Below are 10822 nucleotides of genomic sequence, written 5' to 3' on the forward strand. Positions count from 1 at the left end.
TTCTGAGCGTCGAGGGGCTTAATCACTGGGGGGATATGAGACTCAACACGTGATGGGGTCGGCGTAAGGTGTTATGGAAGGTGTTACAGGGCGGGGAAAACGGCGGTTCCTCCACCACACACGACCACTGGGTAACCGCACCTGGTAGTCCCGTGACTACCGAGACCCATGACTACGCCCACTTTGTCCCAACGTAGGGAGGTCGGGTCCTGAACACGGACTTGGGTGCCGACACTCAACCTGGGGAGAGAACGGGCGTGGTCGTTGTGGCAGGTGGCGACGTCTTGAACACGTTCGGCGGCTCGGCGATCACAATCCTCTGTCTTGGCCTGCCGCTCCTTGGAGAAGGACTGAGGGTGAGCAGGGACGCAAGAACGGAGGGGGCGTCCATACAAGACCTGGGCAGGGGAGCGTCCGGTATAATTGGGTGTGTTGCGGAGCTCATGGAGACCCTGGTCGAAGGCCTCGCAGTCAATATTCCCAGAAGGGGCCACTTTGAGGATGAGGTGCTTCAGGGATATAATAGCAGCCTCAGCATGGCCGTTGGACTGCGGGTAATGAGGCGGTGACAACACATGCCGGACTCCCCATCGGTCAAGGAATGCAGCAAAGTCCTGGTTTGTGAACTGGGCCCTTCCGTTGGTTTCCAGGCGCACAGGAATGCCCACATAAAGGAAGTAGTGGCGGAACTTGCTGATGGTGGCGGCAGACGTCGTGTCCTTACCGCACTTGATGACAACCGGCCAACCAGAGAGACGGTCTACGATAACCAGGAAGGACTCTCCTGACAGACAGAAGGAATCGGACGACAAACACTCAAAGGGGCGGGTGGGGTTGTCGTCACTCATGAAGGGTTCCTGCTGCTGGCTGGGTTGTCGTACTTGGCGGGGCTTACACGCCTGGACAGCATTGGAGATGTCGGGGTCGATGCCAGGCCGGAACACAGTCTGTCTTGCACGCCGTTTGGTGGCCTCGGCTCCACGGTGACTGTCGTGGAGGCGAGCCAAGGCGTGGGGACGTGAAGCAGCAGGGACAACTACCGAAGGAGACGTGTCATTGGCCAGAGGGCGGCAGCAGTGAAAACTACCGAAGGAGAGGTGTCACTGGCCAGAGGGCGGCAGCAGGGTAGTTGCTACTCCCTTCGTGCACCCTGTTGGCGTATTTTACCTCGAAAATCGGTGTTGGGAAGTTCTGGAAGATGATGGCCAACTCTTGGCAATGTTTGTAGGACAGCAAAGCAGTCGGGACGCCATTATGCACGTCAATCCAGGCTTGACATGACCTGTTGCCAAAGGTGATCTGTGCTTGGAGTGAACCTAGGGCTGGGGCCATCTGTGAACCAACTGCCGCAACGCGGAGGTCCTTGGGGGGCGGTCCTAGATCGCTTGGAGAGAGCCCCAAGCATTGTAAATGCTGGGGACCGATGACCGTAGCCTCAACGCCGGTGTCGGGCAGCATCTCGAGACAGGATGACACACTGCCGTAGGTCACGATGACACTGAGGTGCTGGGGAACTTTGGTCCTGGGACGCGAGGAGAACACCCTCCTAATATGGGTCGGGCTTTGTCCAAGGTCGTCGTGCCTCTGATTTGGCGACTGTGGGCGGCCCTCACTGGTGGAAGGGCGCTGCTGCTTTCGCCGACGCTGTCCCTTGGGTTTTTTGGTCGGGCACTGGACGCGTTTGGCTGGGCACTGTACTCTAAGTGACCAGTGGCACTTGCGGTCATAACTGTCGCAGGTAGACTCAGCAGCTGGACACACCTGTGTTCCACAGCTGTTGCAAAGGGAGCCGGGCGTGGGCGTGGTGGGCGTAGGTGTTAGGGTAGACTTCATGTCTTTCTTGTATTGGGACATAGCCAGTACGGCTGTAGGGGGAGCTCGGATGGCAGAGGTAGCACACCTGGTAGCCTCATAAGAGCGACATACTTTCAATATCCTTAAGAGAGGAGGAAGAGTCGAAGGAGGTGAGGCGTTGGACAAGCTCCTCGTCCTTAACACCCATCAGGATCACCTGCTTCAACTGCGTCTCCTCGCACTGCTGGTGATTACCGGGACATATGTCTATCTCTTCCGAGGCTCTCTTGAGTCGTACGTAGAAATAGTCAAAAGTCTCGCCCTCCATCTGTCTACAGCTAAACACTTCCCTCCTGCGGAGAGCTTCATTCCGCTGACCTTTGATGTGCCGTTCTAGAACATCCAGTACCTCCTCTACAGACAACAAAGACGTCGGGGGCACTTGCAACGTATTTTCCAACACAGGCTGTGTTCCCAAAGACAGGCACATACATAGCTGAATGAGTTGTATGGGCTGTGGCAAGCTCTGGAGATCCACCATTGTAGCATAATCAGTCCACCGTCGCCGCCACTCACGAAAAGTCTGGAAAGTCTCATCAGGCTTCAAGGTGGGTGGGGGTTGGACAACCACTTTGGTAGAGGGCGTTGACGAGGTATCTAAGCCAGTCGGTACCTGAGCAGTGGCAGGGCCAAGGGCTTGATTAGCAGTGAGGCTAGATATCAAAGCTGCAAACCGTTCGTTATCGTCCAATCTTCTTTGGTGGTCCTCAGCACGTCTTCTCGCTTCGTCTTCACGCCTTTCCTCCCTTATAAGCTTCATCAGAGCAATTATCTCTGAGGACGAGGCTGAGGGTCGAGGGGTGTGGCTGGGAGAGGGTGGGGCGTCGCGCACTGACTGGTCATCCATCTCTGTAGAGCTGTCATCCGTCTGATTCATTCGGGTGCTAGGGACTCCCCTGCGTGAGGCCCGGGGCATAATTAATTTATCTGTATATTGTATCTCGAATCAGTGTTGACCGGTCAGCCCCTCGTATCAACCAGATCTGAGACAACAAAATTAATTGAATACATAGATAAGTAACTTACGTATACTGTATATAAAATATATATGAAGAAATGACCACAGTTGGTGTGTCCGTGTCTGAGTTGGTGTGTGTAGGCTGGGGGAGCGCGGTGGGAGGCGGTGGGGGGTGAGCAGTGGGGGGTGAGCGTTAGGAGGGTGAGTTACCCTCGAGGCAGCCGGGGATGGACGCGCTGACGCACCACTCCTAACAAATGCCCTATATCAGCCTTCCACCTTAAGGAATCCTTTAAAATAAGGACACACACTTTAGCACTACACACACGAGGGGCACTTAAGACACTTCACAGGAACTTGCAGGTCACTGCACACTGCTCAAAACTCGTTGGTCATTCAAATGAATTTTTGTGGGAGACAATGCGAGATTTGGAGAGGGACTGGTGAAGGAGTGAGTTGACGGAGCGGGGTCTACCGGTCTTGATTTTACAAGAACGCACTTATTTCCACTTAATCGATCACTTGATACTCACTGCGCCATGAAGATGTTCGGGGTACTTGGTTCTAACTACAGGAGCGAACATAAACACCTGTAGAGTTCTGTAGGTTCTATTCAACGGAAATATACAAGGTGCGCTTACTAGCACAGGTAGTCCCTACACTCCTATATGGGTCAACTGACCTCTCTCTGACCTCTCAGGTGACATGTGGTAAGTGGTACATTAGCAGCTTCCAGATGTCGCCAGGCACATTTATCTAAGCGTGTGGTGACATGAAACAGGGGCATTGCCACACGCCTTGGCTCGCCTCCACGACAGTCACCGTGGAGCCGAGGCCTCCAAACGGCGTGCAAGACAGACTGCGTTCCGCCCTGGCATCGACTCCGACATCTCCAATGCTGTCCATGCGTGTAAGCCCTGCCAAGTACTACAACCCAGCCAGCAGCACGAACCCTTCATGAGTGACGACAACCACACTCGCCCCTTTGAATCTGTGTCGGCCGACTTTTTCTCTGTGTCAGGAGAGTCCTTCCTGGTTATCGTCGACCGTCTCTCTGGTTGGCCGGTTGTCATCAAGTGCGGTAATGATACGACATCTGCCGCCACCATCAGCAAGTTCCGACACTACTTCCGTTATGTGGGCATTCCCGCGCGCATGCGAACCAACGGAGGGCCCCAGTTCACAAGCCGGGACTTTACTGCGTTCCTCGACAGATGGGGAGTCCGGCATGTGTTGTCACCGCCCCATTACCCGCAGTCCAACAGCCACGCTGAGGCTGCTGTCAAATCCCTGAAGCGCCTCATCCTCATAGTGGCCCCTTCTAGGAATATTGACTGCAAGGCCTTCGACCTGGGTCTCCTTGAGCTCCGCAACACACCCAATTACACTGGACGCTCCCCTGCCCAGGTCTTGTATGGACGCCCCCTCCGTTCTTGTGTCTCTGCTCACCCTCAGTCCTTCTCCAAGGAGTGGCAGGCCAAGACAGAGGACTGTGATCGCCGAGCCACCAAATGTATTCAAGTCGTCGTCGCCCGCCACAACAACCACGCCCGTCCTCTCCCCAGGTTGAGTGTCGGTACCCAAGTCCGTGTCCAGGACCCAACCTCCCTACGTTGGGACAAAGTGGGCGTAGTCATGGGTCTTGGTAGGTCACGGGACTACCTGGTGTGGTTACCCAGCGGTCGGGTGTGTTGGAGGAACCGCCGTTTCCTCCGCCCCGTAACGCATTCCGCTAACCCCGCCACCAGTGCTGAGTCCCATATCCCCCCCCCAGTGATCAAGCCCCTCGACGCTCAGAACGGATCCACAGGAAAAGGTCCACTCAAGACTTTGCTATGAGCGTTTAGGGGGGGAGGTTTATGTATATTATGTATGTTGTATGTATACCATGTATGAACCTAATTCATATACATTACTTCTCTAGTCAGTAGCGTGTGGCAATGCCCCTATTTCATGTCACCACACGCTTAGATAAATGTGCCCGGCGACATCTGGAAGCGGCTAATGTACCACTTACCACATGTCGCCTGAGAGGTCAGAGAGTTGACCCATATAGGAGTGTAGGGACTACCTGCACTTGTAAGGGCACCTTGTATATTTCCGTTGAATAGAACCTACAGAACTCTACAGGTGTTTATGTTCGCTCCTGTAGTTACAACCAAGTACCCCGAACATCTCCAGTGAACATTTCGTTATACTGAACTTGTAGGGAGGTATTACCTTAAAATTAACTATCCTAATACATAAGTAGCTATCCTGGCTGTGTTGAGTTAGTTGTGCCGCAGAGCTATGAGGCATTCAGTGACTGTTACCTCAAAGTCGATATCTGCGACTGTTGTCGGCTTTGGAGCCGATGCTCTCTTTTCCCTGAGGCAAAGCAATGCAGACGTCAGCAGAGAGAAGGACAATCGACATCTCAACCAGGCTGTAACATAACTCCTGGGCTGCTGCTTCCGTTCAGATAACACCTCCGCGAGTCTGGCGTAGAAACATCTTGCACTTGGTCCCATCCCACCGGAGGTTGTGAACAACAGAATAGTGAAGCTACCTTGATCAACGTTCTAAATTCTCTCAAACTACTACTATTACTACTTTTTTTTTTAACGTGGCCTCCAGCCTTCCCCAATAGCCACACCTTCGCCGCCATTTTATTACCTTAATATTAAATATCCTAATACATAAGTAGCTCTCCTAGCTGTGTTGAGTTAGTTGAGCCGCAGATCTATGTGCATCCAGTGACTGTAGCCTCATTAGTCAACATCTGCAGCTGTTGTCGGCATTGGGGCCGAAGCTCTCGTTTCCCTGAGGCAAAGCAAAGCAGACCGAAAGAGAGAGAAGGACAGTCGACATCTCATCCAGGCTGTAACACAACTTCTGGGCTGCTGCTTCTGTTCGGAGAGCACCTCCGCGAGTCTGGCATTTGATCCCATCTCACGAAAGGTTGTGAACACTAGAGGAGTGAAGCTGCCTTGATCAACGTTTTGAATTCTCTCCCCATATGCCCTTATCTTGTCATTCTCGTTCCTCCTGTGTGCAGCATCGAGAGCTAGGTTACGGTGACACTGCCGCCATGGGATAAAAAATCCTGATGTCGAAGAAGGCTCGCTGTCCCCGCGTCCTGAATCCTCGAGCACTAACGTCAACACGGGCTTCGTTAGATGTGTTTGAAGTCCTATGTTGGAAGATCTCACTGTCCAATGGAAGGAGGGTCGGTTCTACCATGACATCACGGCAGATTTCCCTCAACATATTTCCTGTGAGATCTCTTACTTTGTCATGCCTCATTCATATGAAGCCCCTTTCTTGCACACCAGGGCGTGATCGACGTCAGAGGAAGAGCCACACATGCATTGGGAGGGCAAACCTTCTACCTGCCTACCGTACCTTAGAGCATTGGCATCTGTAAATTCTTGTTTATTGAGACTGGAACCATTTGCCCTTATTGGTAACGTAATTAACCAGTTCGAGGCGCCCACCTCCTGCACTTTACCTACTTTTTTTTTAAATTCTCTGGTACTTGCAGCAACAGTTGCTGCAACTTATCACCTTGGCCATGCTGTCGTTCTGTCGTAATGGACCTTCGAATCTTGTATACTTCACTGGTATCCACCTCCCCTGTTGCGTTCTGAGCTATTATGTGGTCGGTGAGGGCTGCCGTGAGCTTAATTGAGTTTTGATGTTCGGTGGCAGCAATCTCCTCTGGATTGGTTAGTCCCATTCCTCCCAGTCTATGTGGTAGTGCAAGGAGTGATCTTTCTGCTGTGGTTAAGTGAGGGTGTTTCACTAATTTGGTAATTTGGGAATGAAATTGATGCTGATAGCTTCTTCCAGAGGGTGGAGGAGGGGTCCGATATCAGGGATAGTGCTCATCAGGTAGTTCCTGCGATGCTTGACTCCATGGGTGAATGCTGCAAAAGCCGCATGTGGCTCTGTGTTAGCAATCTCAGACAGAGCTTGGATTTCCCTAACCCACTCATTCACTTTTCCTATTATGTACTCGGTCTTGAAGTCTGTCGTGCCAATTACTGCGCCTAGGTGATTTTGGCCATCCTTTGTTATTTTGACCTCACTTCCACCGAACACCTTCATTGCCCGTTCATAATGTTCAGCTTCACAATGAGGAAAGACTTGCTGGCATTTGAGTGGTATCCTATTTGTGGGCCTCGTGATGTTGCCAAGTCCCACCATCTTTTGATGTCCTCCACTTTTCCTGCTCCTGTAAGGTCATCAGCATACGCCACTTGCTTGAGCCTCAGTTGTTTCAAATTTTATTGTGTGTTGGAGCACGGATAGGCCTATTGCATACATTACCATTGCAACAGGGTCCCCTTGCGTTGTTCCCTCTGTTGACTGTATGATGGTATCCCCTCTTAGAGCCTTGTTGTTTACTATATAAAGGTCTGATGGATTCCTAGAGGAGTTTTCAACATACATTGCAAGGCTTGGACACTTGATCTTGATGTTGTGCAGTACGGCCTTGCGATTATGTATGTTGAATGCGTTTGAAGCATCCACCAGCTGAACGGCCTCACAATCGCGCTGCTCAAATATCTTTCTCATGGCATGAATGGCAGCTTCCCCTCCAGCTTGTTGGCCAGCACAAACTTGCAGGTTCCCTGCTGCTGCCCTGACATCATCCTTTACCACCTCCATTATGCATTTTCAGATGATCCGCCTCAGCACTTCCCCCACTCCTATTGGCCTACTTCCTGGATTCTTATCCAGGGGAAAGAAGCGGCAGGCCATCAGAGCATGGAGGTGCTGGCAGCATGAGGATGTCAGCTTTCTTGCAAGAACGGCAATAGCCGTTAGTGCTGAGGATGACTCTCCAACCGTTTGCACACCATCCTTCCTGTTATTTTCTCAAACAGGATAGTATTTGGTGGGATATAGGCACCCTGGAACCTGATGCCTTCATCTTCACTTGCAGGGGGATGTCTTTCTTTCAGTTGTTTTAATGTCCTTCGGTTTATTGGCAGGACCCCACCGGCGGATTCCTCTGTGAGAGATCTTACCGCCAAAGATACTTTTCCCCATCGCATTTTGTTTCCAAGCTTTCTTGCAACGTCATCTGTGTTTTGCTTTCCGTCTCCTGTAGATTTTAGTCTCTCCTGCAGTGTTCTTGCTTCACATAGGAGATCATCAAGGGCCCCATTCTGCCATAATGTCAATCTTCTCTTCATTGCTGACGCATTTTCTTTGGGCTTAGTCTTTGTGTGTGTCCTCTGACAGAATAGATGTGGTATTATTGCCAGTATATGAAGAGCTAAAGGGGCAAGGAAACGGTCTTGAGTGTACTCAGTTATGAGGCGAATCATCTCCCGAATAATTTTTTTAGTGACCGCACACTTGGGTGGTTCAAACAGGTTTGCTGGCGACCACCTGACAGTTTCTGAGTAAGTTTCTTTAACCCATATGTCCGCATTTTCATCGACATGCCATTCCACTGTGGTGGCTGTCTCACCTAAATGGACATGACACACTTTGTACAACAGTTATGAAGTGTTTCTCGAGTGTTATTTCAGTAATATTCTTTTATGAAACTTGATTCGAATGATATTTAATTGTTTCAGGTTTTGAACTTTGTTCAAAATAAAACTGAAAAGTAGTGGGAGTAAAGGTGCAAAAGGGGGTAGTAGTAATTAGCAGTAGCCAATCCTCTAGGTACGGTAGGCCAGTAAGTTTGCCCTCCAATGCGTGTGTGGCTCTTCCTATGACGTTGATCACGCCATGGTGTGTAAAGGGACTTCATATGCATGAGGCATGACGAAGTAAGGGATCTCACAGCAAATATGTTGAAAAGAAATCTGCGGTGATTTCAGGGTTGAACCGACCCTCCTTCCATTGGATGGTGAGATTTTCCAACATAGGACTTCAAACACATCCAACGAAGCCCGTGTTGACGTCAGTGCTCGAGGACTCTGGACACGGAGACAGCGAGCCTTCTTCGACATGATTTTGATCCCATGGCTGCATGTCACCGTAACTTAGCTCTCGATGCTGCACACAGGAGGAACGAGAATGACAAGATAAGGTAGGGAAGAATTCAGGAACTTTGATCAAGGCAGCTTCACTCCTCTAGTGTTCTGAGTCTCTGGTGGGATGGGACCAAGAACAAGATGCTTCTACGCCAGACTCATGGGCTGATATCCAACAGAAGCAGCAGCCCAGAGGTTATGTTACAGCCTGGATGAGATGTCGACTGTCCTTCTCTCTCCTTCAGTCGGCTTTGCTCTGCCTCAGAGAACAGGCGTCGCCCCAAGCCAACAACAGTTGTAGATATTGACTGTGAGTACTGATCACTGAATGCCACATAGATCTGCGGCTCAACTAACACAGCTAGGATAGCTACTTATATATTAGGATGTTTACTATTAAGGTAATAAATTGGTGGCGAAGGTATGTGGCTATTGGGCTGAGGCCATTTAAAAAAAAAGTATTAGCAATAGTTGTGATTATGGTACAGCAAAAACAAAAATAACAACAAGTAAAAACAACAACAACAAAATAAATAAAAACGATAGAACAACAGCAAAAACAAAAATAACAACAAGAAGCAAGCAGCAACAACAGCTTCAACAACAGCAAGAAATAACAACAACAACAACAACAACAAGTAAAAAATAGCAGCAACAAGTAGAATAAGTAACAACAATAAAAATAAGACAACAACAACAACAACAACAACCAACCCAGCAGGCAGGCAGCAGGCAAGCAAGCAGGCTTGACGAAACTGACTGACAGCAGGCAGCAGAGCTTGATGACGAGCAGTGACAGCCAGGCAGAGGCAGACGAAATGACGGCGGTGACGGCAGGCAGAACCTGGGCGGCCAGGGCCGGGCGGTGACGGTGGACGGAATGACGGGGCCAGGCCAGTGGGCAGAATGGCCGGACGGTGCAGAATGATGAATGATGGTGACCCGTTGGAGCTGACGGAACGGGCGGGCCAGGGGGCGGAGCCAGTGAATGACCAGGGCCCAGATGACTGAAGGGCCAGGCCAGGGCAGGGCTGACTGAATGGGGCCAGAGAGCCAGACCCAGTGGACCCAGGCAACGAAAACAGCAACAGCAGCAGCAATGACAATGACGAAAGGCGACGGCAGCAGCGAGCGGCAGCAACCCAGCAGCGAGCAACGACCGGCAACGAGCAACTGACGGCTTGACGAAGCGAACTGACAACCCGGCATTGACGAGCAGGCGGCGACTTGACAACCGGCAAGCGACTGACGAAGCAACCCAGCAGAGCGGCAAAACCCGACGAGCCAGCGAGCGACGACAGCGCAACTGACACAGCCAGGCAAGCAACCGAGCAAGCGACAAACTGACAACGAAACTGGCAACAACTGACGAGCAACTGACAAGCAACCAGCAAACAAGCAAGCAATGACAGCGACCGAGCAAGCAAGCAACAACAAACAACAGCAACAACAACAACGAACAGCAACAACAAATGACAACAGAAACCGAAGCAAACGAGCAACAACAACAACAACAGCGGCAAGCAAGTAACAGCAACAAGCAACAACGGCAACAACGACAACAACGAGCAACAACAGACAGCAACAACAACAACAACAACCAACAATAAACAACAACAACAACAACAACCAACAACAACAACAACAAGCAAGCAACAACAACAACTAACAACAACAACAACAACAACTAACAACAACAACAACAACAACAACAACAACAACAACAAGCAACAACAACAACAACAGCAACAAACAACAACATTAATATTAATATTAATAATAATCAATAATATTAATAATAATAATAATAATGTAATAATAATAATAATAATAATAATAATAATAATATATAATAATAATAATAATAATAATAAAAATAATAATAATAATAATAAATAATATTAATAATAATAATAATATATAATAATAATAATAGAGAAACCACTGTTAGCCCAAAGATAAATCCTGGAGTTTAGACCCTGCCAAGTGGAGGCCAGTAAGATCCTTTTTTATGGTTGTGTAGTGTATAAGG

The sequence above is a fragment of the Homarus americanus genome, unplaced genomic scaffold, assembly GCF_018991925.1.
Source record: "Homarus americanus isolate GMGI-L3 unplaced genomic scaffold, GMGI_Hamer_2.0 scaffold45562, whole genome shotgun sequence".
NCBI classification, from domain to species: domain Eukaryota; kingdom Metazoa; phylum Arthropoda; class Malacostraca; order Decapoda; family Nephropidae; genus Homarus; species Homarus americanus.